At 49.8% G+C, this 10,352-nt stretch overlaps 1 pseudogene; it reads right to left on the bottom strand.

The window, feature by feature from the left end:
- Positions 1 to 622: 622 nt before the first annotated feature.
- Positions 623 to 1,853, bottom strand: LOC142422557 (nuclear receptor subfamily 2 group F member 6 pseudogene; annotated as a pseudogene).
- Positions 1,854 to 10,352: the final 8,499 nt, after the last annotated feature.

Here is a 10,352-nt window from a genome sequence, read left to right as displayed (position 1 = left end):
AAGGTGAAGCAGTTCTGCAAATATGACACAAGACTGAAAAGAGAGAGCTACAAATATCAATCTGCAATGGAGACAAACACGAAGCAAATAGGGGGAGAAAAGTACATGCAAAGAAACTGTATGGAGAGGAAGGCAAGCAGTACACAAGAGAAACATGACCATCTTACACTAGATAAGAAAATAACTATCAAGGGAATGTCGTAAGAAATAGGAAAGAAACCTCATCAAAATGAAGAAAACCACAAAAGCCAACTCAGTAGTAAAATAACAGCAAACCAAGAAGGACAAGAAAATCCACAAGCACAAGGAATCCAGCACAGAAATTTATGTAAAACCAACTTACATAGACATCCTCTCCAAATGACTTCAGGTGCCTATCCAGGTGCAGAACGCAAGTCAGCACCGCCGAGGCATGTGCTTGCTGTGCCTGAAATAAACCTTCCAGGCTTGTAAGGCTCTGAAGTCCAGTAGCCTCCGAGTCAAATTGTAACCAGGGTCACTAAGGGCTACTGCATATTACATAATGATCTTTCGCCCTAGTCATGGTTCTGGTTAGCCACTTGGGGAGGCTGTCCCTATCCTTGGCCTGGGGACCCCGAGCATCTGTGTCGCTGGAGGTCGGTCACTGGCCGGAGCCCTAAGGCCAGTTGAAAGTACTCCCCGAGAGCAGCATGTCTCGGATCAGCGTCTCAACGGGTGTCTTGCCCACCAGGCGCATGAAGAACAGCTGAGAGATGAGTGAGGCTGGGACGGCGCGCAGGGCAGGCAGACGCAGCAGCAGGCGGCCGAAGCACTGGGGCTGGGCTGGGTACTGGGTCAGCATGTACTCGGTCAGGGCCACCTGCGCCTTCTCCTGCAGCCTCTCCACGTGTGCTGGGTCTGAGAGGCCACAGGCATCAAGAGTAAAGAGCGCGATGGCCTTGAGGCAGCCATACTCCGCCGAGTCCACCTGCAGGCGGCCCAGCTTGTCCACTTGCTCCTGGAAGGCGCGCACCTGGTCCATGAAGGCCACCGCCCGCTCGGCGGCCATGGGAGCGGTGTGCAGCCCGGCTGCGGCCAGCAGAGGCGCAGTGTGCAGGGTCAGGGCGGCCTCCGCCGCGTTCAGCAGGAACAGCTCGCTCCAGCTGAGCCGCAGCAGGGCCACCTGGTCGGCCACGGGCAGCTCGGGGAAGAAGGGCGCGTGGCGCGCCCACTCCACGGTGCTGAAGAGCAGCCGCGCCGCCAGCTCCACACACGTTATCGATGCCCAGCACCGCGCCCGCGCCGCCCGGGCCGAAGGCGCTCGCCGCGCCCGTGCCAAAGTGGCCGGCCACCGCCAGGTAGGGCTTGGCGCGCAGCAGCTGTGCGATCAGCTCCCACACTGGCTGGCCAGGGAAGAGGTCTCCGCCCACCGCCTCCGCCAGCGCCAAGCCCGGGGGGGCTGCCGGAGACGCGGCGCCAGGACCTGGCGGCGAGTGGGGGCTGCGGCCCCGCTGCACGGCCTCTTTGCGCATGCCGACCGGAACACTTCTTGAGGCAACAGTACTGACACTGGTTCCGGTGGTGCTGGTCAATGTGGCAGTCACGGTTGGACCTGCAGGTGTAGCTGAGGTTGAGGAGTATGCTCCGCTTGAAGAAGCTTTTGCAGCCCTGGCAGGTGAGGACGCCCTAGTGCTTGCGCTCGCCTTGTCCCCGCACACCACACAGTCCACCTGCAGCCCCTGCCGCTCCTCGTCGCCCTGCTCGGCGTCGCTGGCGGCGCCCGGGGGCGAGGCCGAGTCCTCGGTGGCGGGCGGGTAGCCACCCACCTTGTCCACGCCATTCGCGTCTCCACCGCCGCCGGGGCCGCCCCAGCCTCCGGCCACCATGGCCATAGCCCCCGGGCCGCGGGTCCGGGGCGCCCCCGCTGCGCGTCGCTCTGGGGGTACCTCTCTCGGCGCAGGGGTCGCTAGCCGGCGCGCATCCGGTCCCGACGCACGGGGGCTCCCGCGGAACCCCCCAAAAAAGTTTTGCAGCACCAACTTCTGCGGCCGGTGTGCGCGCCGGCGGAACTGGTCGGGCCGGTTCCAGGCCAACTTTCCCACGCGTGCGCGGGCCCGGGGCCGGGGGAGGCGCACTGGCGTTGAGGCCCGGGGGCCCCGGGGGCAGGAGCCCGGCCGCCCAGGGGCTCCGGCGGGGGCGCGCGGGCCATGGGCCGGCCCGAGCCGCGGCGGGGGCCACAGCCAACTTCGCGGCCCGCCCCGCGCACTCCTGAGGCTGGGGCCAAACTTTGGCCACAAGTTGCCCGGGCGGCCGCGGCGCGGGGAAGGGGCGGCGGGCGCGCGCCGGGGCCTGACGCTGCGCCTCCCAGGAACCCCTGCGCCCCTTGCCGCCGCTGCCGCCGCTCGCGGCCTGCAGGTCAGGGGGCCTCGCCCTCCTAGCCACCGCTGGCCTGGGCCTGCGCAGGGACAGAGCCTCGCTCTCACGCCGCCCTCGCCACTGCCTCCGCCGCCCCTGCGCCTGGCCTGGCGCTGCAGCCAGTTTGACAAATATGGATTTCTCTTTTTTCTTTTAAACGTTTTATTAGGGGCTCATACAACTCTTACCACAGTCCATACATATACATACATCAATTGTGTAAAGCACATCTGTACATTCTTTGCCCTAATCATTTTCTTTTCTTTCTTTTTTTTCCTTTTCTTTTTTTACATTTTATTAGGGACTCATACAACTCTTATCACAATCCATACATATACATACATCAATTGTATAAAGCACATGCATACATTCCCCGCCCCAATCATTCTCAAAGCATTTGCTCTCCACTTAGGCCCTTTGCATCAGGTCCTTTTTTTCCCCTCCTCCCTCCCCTTTCCCCCCTCCCTCATGTGCCCTTTGTAATTTATACATCGTTATTTTGTCATATCTTGCTCTATCCCAAGTCTCCCTTCCCACATTTTCTGCCGTCCCTCTCCCAGGGAGGAGGTCACATGTGGATCCTTGTAATCAGTTCCCCCTTCCAACCCACTCACCCTATACTCTCCCAGCATCATCCCTCACACCCTTGGTCCAGAAGATATCATCCACCCTGGATTTCCTGTGCCTCCAGCCCTCATATTACCAATGTACAACCTCTGCCCTATCCAGCCCTCTAAGGTAGAATTCGGATCATGGTAGTTGGGGGGAGGAAGCATCCAGAATCTGGGGAAAGCTTTGCTCTTCATCGGCACTACCTCGCACCCTGACTGACCCATCTCCTCTCCTAAACCCCTCTCTGAGGGGATCTCCAGTGGCCGACGCTTGGGCCTTGGGTCTCCACTCTGCACTTCCCCCTTCATTCATTATGGTATATATATATATATATACACACACACGCACACATATTCTTTTTTTTTTGCATGATGCCTTATACCTGGTCCCTTTGGCACCAAATATGGATTTCTTAAATTGGTTTTCCAACCTATTTAGTCTTGACGGGGATACGTCTACTACCCGTACTAATCCATGGTCTGAAATAGCAAAGATAATATTAAAGTAGCACCTAAAGTAGATGACATGCTGGATAAAGGAGATGCTCTTGGCAATCGTATATTTGATATTTTCCAGGAGTTTTGTGAAAATGACAAGTATAGCGAAGCTGGTTGGCTGGTCCTTCATACGATGGAAAGTGTTATTAAGGAGAGGGATGATCTCAGAGCCTCAAAAGCACGCCTCACATGCAGACTAACAGATTTGAAAACTTCCATCTGTGCTACAAAGGAGAGCCTTCTCTCCTCTAGTAAAAGAGCTGACATTGCTGAGAACCAGGTCCAGAGTCTCATTATACGAGTGGCTGAATGACAACGGCAGCTGAATTGCAGATCTAGAGTAGTGTCTGAAACCAAAGTAAGGGCATTCATTGGGAAAAGTTGGGACCCTGAAACATGGGATGGGAACATAGGGGCTGATGATCCGGAAGTAGAGGATATTGAGCCCTTAGAAACACCTGAGCAGATTAGCCAAACGATTCAAGTTGATAGGCCAGGTGGGGCTGCATCAGTAGCATTACCTGAGGAAGATGCCTCGCAAGGTATTGCTGAGAGCACCCAGGAAACACCCTCAGCACCCATTATTTCCACTAGACCTGTCACTAAAATGAAGTCTCAGAAACCTCCTAAAGGTGAGGTTGAGAAGATTATCCAAGAAGAAGTGCGCTACACACATAAAGACCTGCTTGAGTTCTCAAATACGTACAAGCAAAAGCCTGGAGAATACCCCTGGGAATGGTTACTCAGGGTGTGGGATACTGGTGCACGAAATGTAATATTAGACCAGTCTGAGTTTCTGGATATGGGACCCCTAAGCACAGACTCTTCTTTCAATGTCTCTGCGAGACAGGCTAAAAAAGGATCTAAGTCTTTATTTGGTTAGTTCAATGAAGCATGGACTGCCAGATGGCCTAGATTAGACCAACTTGAAGACCCTGACCTGCCTTGGTACACTGTAGAGGAAGGCATCCAAAAGCTTAGAGAAATTGGTATGTTAGAATGGATCTATCAAGATATTCCCATAGATCCAAAAAGGGGGTGACCTGAAGACATACCCTTTACCATAACCATAAGGAACAAGTTTGTGAAGTGGGCCCCAGCATCTCTTAAGACTCCTGTAATTGCTATTCTATGTGCACCAGGATTAACAGTGGCCACTGCCCGAAGCGAACTCCGACATTTGCCCACAATGGGGCTGATTGGACCCCGTGATGGTAGAGGGCAGGTGTCAGCACTGGATCCACGGAGACAGGGTGGGCGTGGTTCTAATAGACAACGAGTTTTCAATAACAATCAAAGCAACCTGTCTCGTGTGGAATTATGGCATTGGCTACTTAGCCGCAGTGTCCCTAGGAATGAAATAGATGGGAAGCCTCCTAAATATTTACGTGATCTGTACAGGCAAAAGAATGGTAGATCAGGTGAACAGCAGAATAGACAGTCACGATCGCTCAATCAATTCCCAGACCTGAGCCAGTTTACAGACCCACAACCCCTTGAATGAAGGGGAGGCCGGGTCCCTTGTAAGGAGGATCCTGCTACATCACTGAAGGTTTATACTGTTAGTCTTCCTTCTAGCCTTCCCCAAAGGGACCTGCGGCCTTTCACAACAGTGACTGTTCATTGGGGGAAAGGAAATAATCAAACTTTTCGGGGATTACTAGACACCGGCTCAGAACTGACACTAATTCCAGGAGACCCAAAATGTTTCAAAGGCCCACCAATCAGAGTGGGGGCTTATGGAGGTCAAGCTATCAATGGAGTTTTAGCTCAAGTACGCCTCACTGTGGGTCCAGTGGGCCCCGGGACCCATCCTGTGGTTATTTCCCCAGTTCCAGAATGCATCATTGGAATAGACATACTTAGTAACTGGCAGAACCCCCATATCGGATCCCTAAAATGTGGAATAAGGGCTATCATGGTAGGAAAGGCCAAGTGGACACCATTAGAATTGCCATTACCTAGGAAAAGAGTAAACCAAGAGCAATACCGCATGCCTGGAGGGATTGCAGAGATCAGTGCCACCATCAAAGACTTGAAAGATGCAGGGGTGGTGATTCCTACTACCTCCCCCATTTAATTCACCAATTTGGCCTGTAACGAAGACAGATGGATCCTGGAGAATGACAGTGGATTATCGTCAGCTCCAATTGCAGCTGCTGGCCCAGATGTGATTACATTGCTTGAGCAAATTAATACTTCTCCTGGTACATGGTATGCAGCTATTGATCTGGCTAATGCCTTCTTCTCCATACCAGTCTCAAAGGCCCACCAGAAGCAGTTTGCCTTCACCTGGCAAGGGCAACAATATACTTTCACAACTCTCCCCCAGGAGTACATCAACTCTTCTGCCCTGTGCCATAATTTAGTCCGAAGGGACCTTGACCACCTGTCTATTCCACAGCATGTCACACTGGTCCATTATATTGATGACATTATGCTGATTGGACGCACTCAGGAGGATGTATCAAAGACTCTAAATTCATTGGTACAATATCTGCGTACAAGGGGTTGGGAAATTAACCCAACAAAGATTCAGGTACCCTCCACATCAGTACAATTTCTAGGGGTCCAGTGGTGTGGGGCATGTCGAGATATTCCTACTAAAGTGAAGGATAAGCTATTACATTTAGCTCCCCCAACGACTAAAAAAGAGGCACAACGCCTAGTGGGCCTCTTCGGATTTTGGAGGCAACATATTCCTCACTTGGGTGTTCTACTTCGACCTATTTATCAAGTGACACGAAAAGCCTCCATTTTTGAGTGGGGCCCAGAACAAGAAAAGGCTCTTCAACAAGTGCAGGCTGCCGTGCAAGCTGCTTTGCCACTGGGACCATATGATCCAGCTGACCCAATGGTGCTAGAGGTGTCAGTTGTAGATCAAGATGCAGTGTGCAGTCTTTGGCAGACCCTTATTCGTGAATCACAGCGTAGATAGACCATTGGGATTTTGGAGTAAAGTCTTGCCATCCTCTGCAAGCAACTACTCCCCCTTTGAAAAACAGCTGTTGGCCTGTTACTGGGACTGGCTGGAGACTGAAGGCCTCACCATGGGCCACCAAGTCACCATGAGGCCTGAATTACCTATCATGAAGTGGCTATTGTCTGACCCACGTAATCATAGAGTTGGATGTGCGCAGCAACACTCCCTTGTTAAATGGAAGTGGTATATACGAGATCGGGCCAAAGCAGGACCTGAAGGAACAAGTAAGCTGCAAGAAGAAGTGGCCCAAATGCCAACAGTCTCCACTCCTGTTACATTGCCTCCGTTCTCCCAGTCTGCACCTATGGCCTCCTGGGGAGTTCCTTACCATACTTTAAGTGAAGACCAAAAAAGTCATGCTTGGTTTACGGTCGGCTCTGCACGATATGCAGGTGCCACTCATAAGTGGACAGCAGCAGCACTACAGCCCTTTTCTGGGATCTCCGTAAAGGACAGTGGTGAAGGGATATCTTCCCAATGGGCAGAACTTCGAGCAGTGCACCTGGCCGTTCAGTTTGCATATAAGGAAAAATGACCAGATGTGAGATTATATACTGATTCATGGGCAGTGGCTAATGGCTTGGCTGAATGGTCAGGGAATTGGAAGGACCATGATTGGAAAATTGGTGACAAGGAGGTATGTGGATAGACTTCTCTGAATGGGCCAAGAAAGTAAAGTTAATTGTATCTCACGTGAATGCTCACCAAAGGATTACCTCTGAAGAGGAGGACTTTAATAATCAAGTGGATAAGATGACACACGCTGTGGAGACTGGTCCTCCTCTTTCCTCTGCCACCCCTGTTATCGCCCAATGGGCACATGAACAAAGTGCACATGGCGGCAGGGATGGAGGTTATGCATGGGCACAGCAACATGGACTTCCACTCACCAAGGCTGACTTGGCCACTGCCACTGCTGAGTGTCCATTTGCCAGCAACAGAAACCAATATTACGTTCAAGAGATGGGACAATTCCTCGGGGAGATCAACCAGCAAGTAGGTGGCAGGTTGATTCCATAGGACCACTTCCATCATGGAGGGGACAGCGTTTTGTTCTTACTGGAATAGACACCTACTCTGGATATGGACTTGCCTTCCCTGCACGTGATGCTTCTGCCAAAACTACTATTTGTGGACTCAAAGAATGCCTCATGCACCGGCATGGCATCCCACATAGCTTTGCTTCAGATCAAGGAGCTCACTTCACAGCAAATCCAGTGTGGCAATGGGCCCATTCCCATGGAATCCACTGGCCGTATCATGTTCCTCATCATCCTGAAGCTGCCAGCTTGATGGAACGATGGAATGGGCTCCTAAAGACGCAATTACGACGCCAAGTAGGTGGCAACAACTTGCGGGGCTTCCTGATCTCCAGGAAGCTGTATACGCTCTAAACCAGCGGCCAATATATGGTGCTGTGTCTCCAAGAGCCAGAATTCATGGGTCCAGGAACCAAGGGGTGGAAGCTGGAGTGGCACCACTCACTATTACTCCTAGTGATCCCCTTGAAGCATGTTTGCTTCCTGTCCCAACAACCCTGTGTTCCTCAGGCCTGGAGGTCCTGGTCCTGAAGAAAGGAACTCTCCCACCTGGAAACACAGCACGGATTCCACTGAAGTGGCAGCTGAGAATGCCCCCTGGCCACTTTGGACTTCTCATGCCTTTGGATCAACAGGTCAGGAAGAGTGTCACCGTACTAAGTGGTGTGATTGATCCTGATGACAGAGTTAACAGGACAATGCTACAAATGGCAAAAGAAACGAAATAACAAACAATTAGGGCAGACGTGAATAACTTGGAAAACGTGAAAACAATGCAAACAAATCAATGCAGTAAAATAGTTGTTTCTTTGAACAGATTAACAGAATAGGTAGGCCACTGCAAACCTAACCAAAGAAAGAAAGGAACATATAACAATAGTCACGCCACTGAGGGATAAAACAGGGAAAACTACAATGGGCTCTAATGATATTTAAAGCTGAATTGTATAGTACTATGAGTACCGTTACACCAATGAATTCAACATCCTGGAAGACATGGACAAATACCCTCCCAGATGGACCACAAGCAACTCAACAGACTCAGAGAAATAGAGAAAATAGACAAGGTTATCAAGAAAATGTCAACTAAAATATCCCCTGGGCCAGATGGCTTCACAGGAAAATGCTGGCAAGCATTCAGGCAAGAGCTGACAACAATCCTACACAAATGGCCAACTCCCAAATTTTCTCTATGAATCTAGCAGATTACCGATAGTTAAAGTGGGGAAGGATCCACAAGGATTGAGAATGACATTCTGATCTTTCTAATGAACATTGATTCAAAATCCTTAACAAAATACTGGTCAATATAATTCAAAATATGATAAAACGAATAATTCTCCATGAACAAGTGGGATTCATTCCAAGGATGCATGGAGGTTTCAACATCTGCAAGTCCATTAGCCTTATTCAGGTTTATTGGTAAGAAAGAGGAATAAAACCACATGATAATATCAATACACACAGAAAAAACATTCAATATCATCCAGCACCCGTTCCTGTTTAACACATTACAAAGATCGGAATGGAAGGGAAATTCTTCAAGATAATATAAAAATTCTTCTAATTTGCCCTCTACAACAAGCTATATATGAAGCTACAAATGAAAAGTTAACACCAAAATTTGTATTCAGTGGAAAAAAGACAAAGGAATCGCGCTGAAAATGTCAACCAGACTGGATGCCCCTTGCACCCTCTTCTATTTAACAACGTTCTGGGGTTCCTAGTTAACAACATAAGGGAAAGGAAAGAGATCAGTGGTATACATCTGAGGAAAAAGATGTGAAATTATCTTTATTCTCAGGTGATATAATTTTTTTTTGTGATATAATTTTATAAACAGAAAAACCAAAAGCTCCACAAGGGGAGTGCAGGAAGTGAGAGAGGAATATGGTAGAGTGGAAGCATACAAGATCAACAAACAGCAGGCTATGGAACTACTATATCCATCAGCATAGTCCATGGAAGAGAAGATAAACAATTTAGTACCCTTCACAATAATACAGCACAAATTGAAGTTGGAAACAGAAAGACTTCTCCCAAGTTGTTTCGCCTAAATATATGGCAAACTAAGCTGCCTCCTACACGTGGTAAGTGACTATCCACTTGGAGGTGAACAGAAGTAGGTCAGAGGTTATACTCCCTAAGGGTTATCAGCTATCTAGAGGAATCAGACTGTGCAGTCTGTCACACCCTAAGTAGGGCCCACCTCCTTCTGATAAGGGCAGTAGTAAATTGTTTTCTTGTAGGAAAGCCCAGGGAGGTCAAGGCCACTCAAGAGTGACCAAGGTAGGCCGCCATCATGAATGAATGGTTCACCCTTCTTGTCACACGTATATCTCTAATTCCACCCTTTCCTGTCATGCCGTCACCCCAGCTCATCTGCTTGCTGTTCCGCTTATGCACATTGTATATCCCCCCCATTGATTGTATTGGCTATTGTACAACCCCTTTCTGTGATGTATGTCTCTACCTGCAATTAAGAGCCATGCATACCCCCAAAGATATATAAGCCTTGGTTAGCAGTAAATCTCTCCTGCACTCTCTCCTGGCCTGTACCACCAAGAGGAGCTGAGATGATCATGCAACCATGAAATGTGTTTGACTCCATTATTTCAACATATCTTCTCTCTCTTCTGATTCTCTATGACTTGACTATAGTCTTTACTTATTATCCCTGTATAATTGTGCCTACTGAACCCATGATGATGTGTTAAGGGCTGGATACGTTGACAAATTTAAATACCTAGGGGTATACCTAACCAAAAAGCCCAAAACGATTTGAATGTGGAGAACTACAGATCACTATTACAAGAAACCCCAAAGTGACCTCCAGAAATGGAA

This window comes from Tenrec ecaudatus, chromosome 12 (assembly GCF_050624435.1).
Source record: "Tenrec ecaudatus isolate mTenEca1 chromosome 12, mTenEca1.hap1, whole genome shotgun sequence".
Classification (NCBI taxonomy): Eukaryota; Metazoa; Chordata; class Mammalia; order Afrosoricida; family Tenrecidae; genus Tenrec; species Tenrec ecaudatus.
This window is presented reverse-complemented; position numbering and strand designations above follow the sequence as displayed.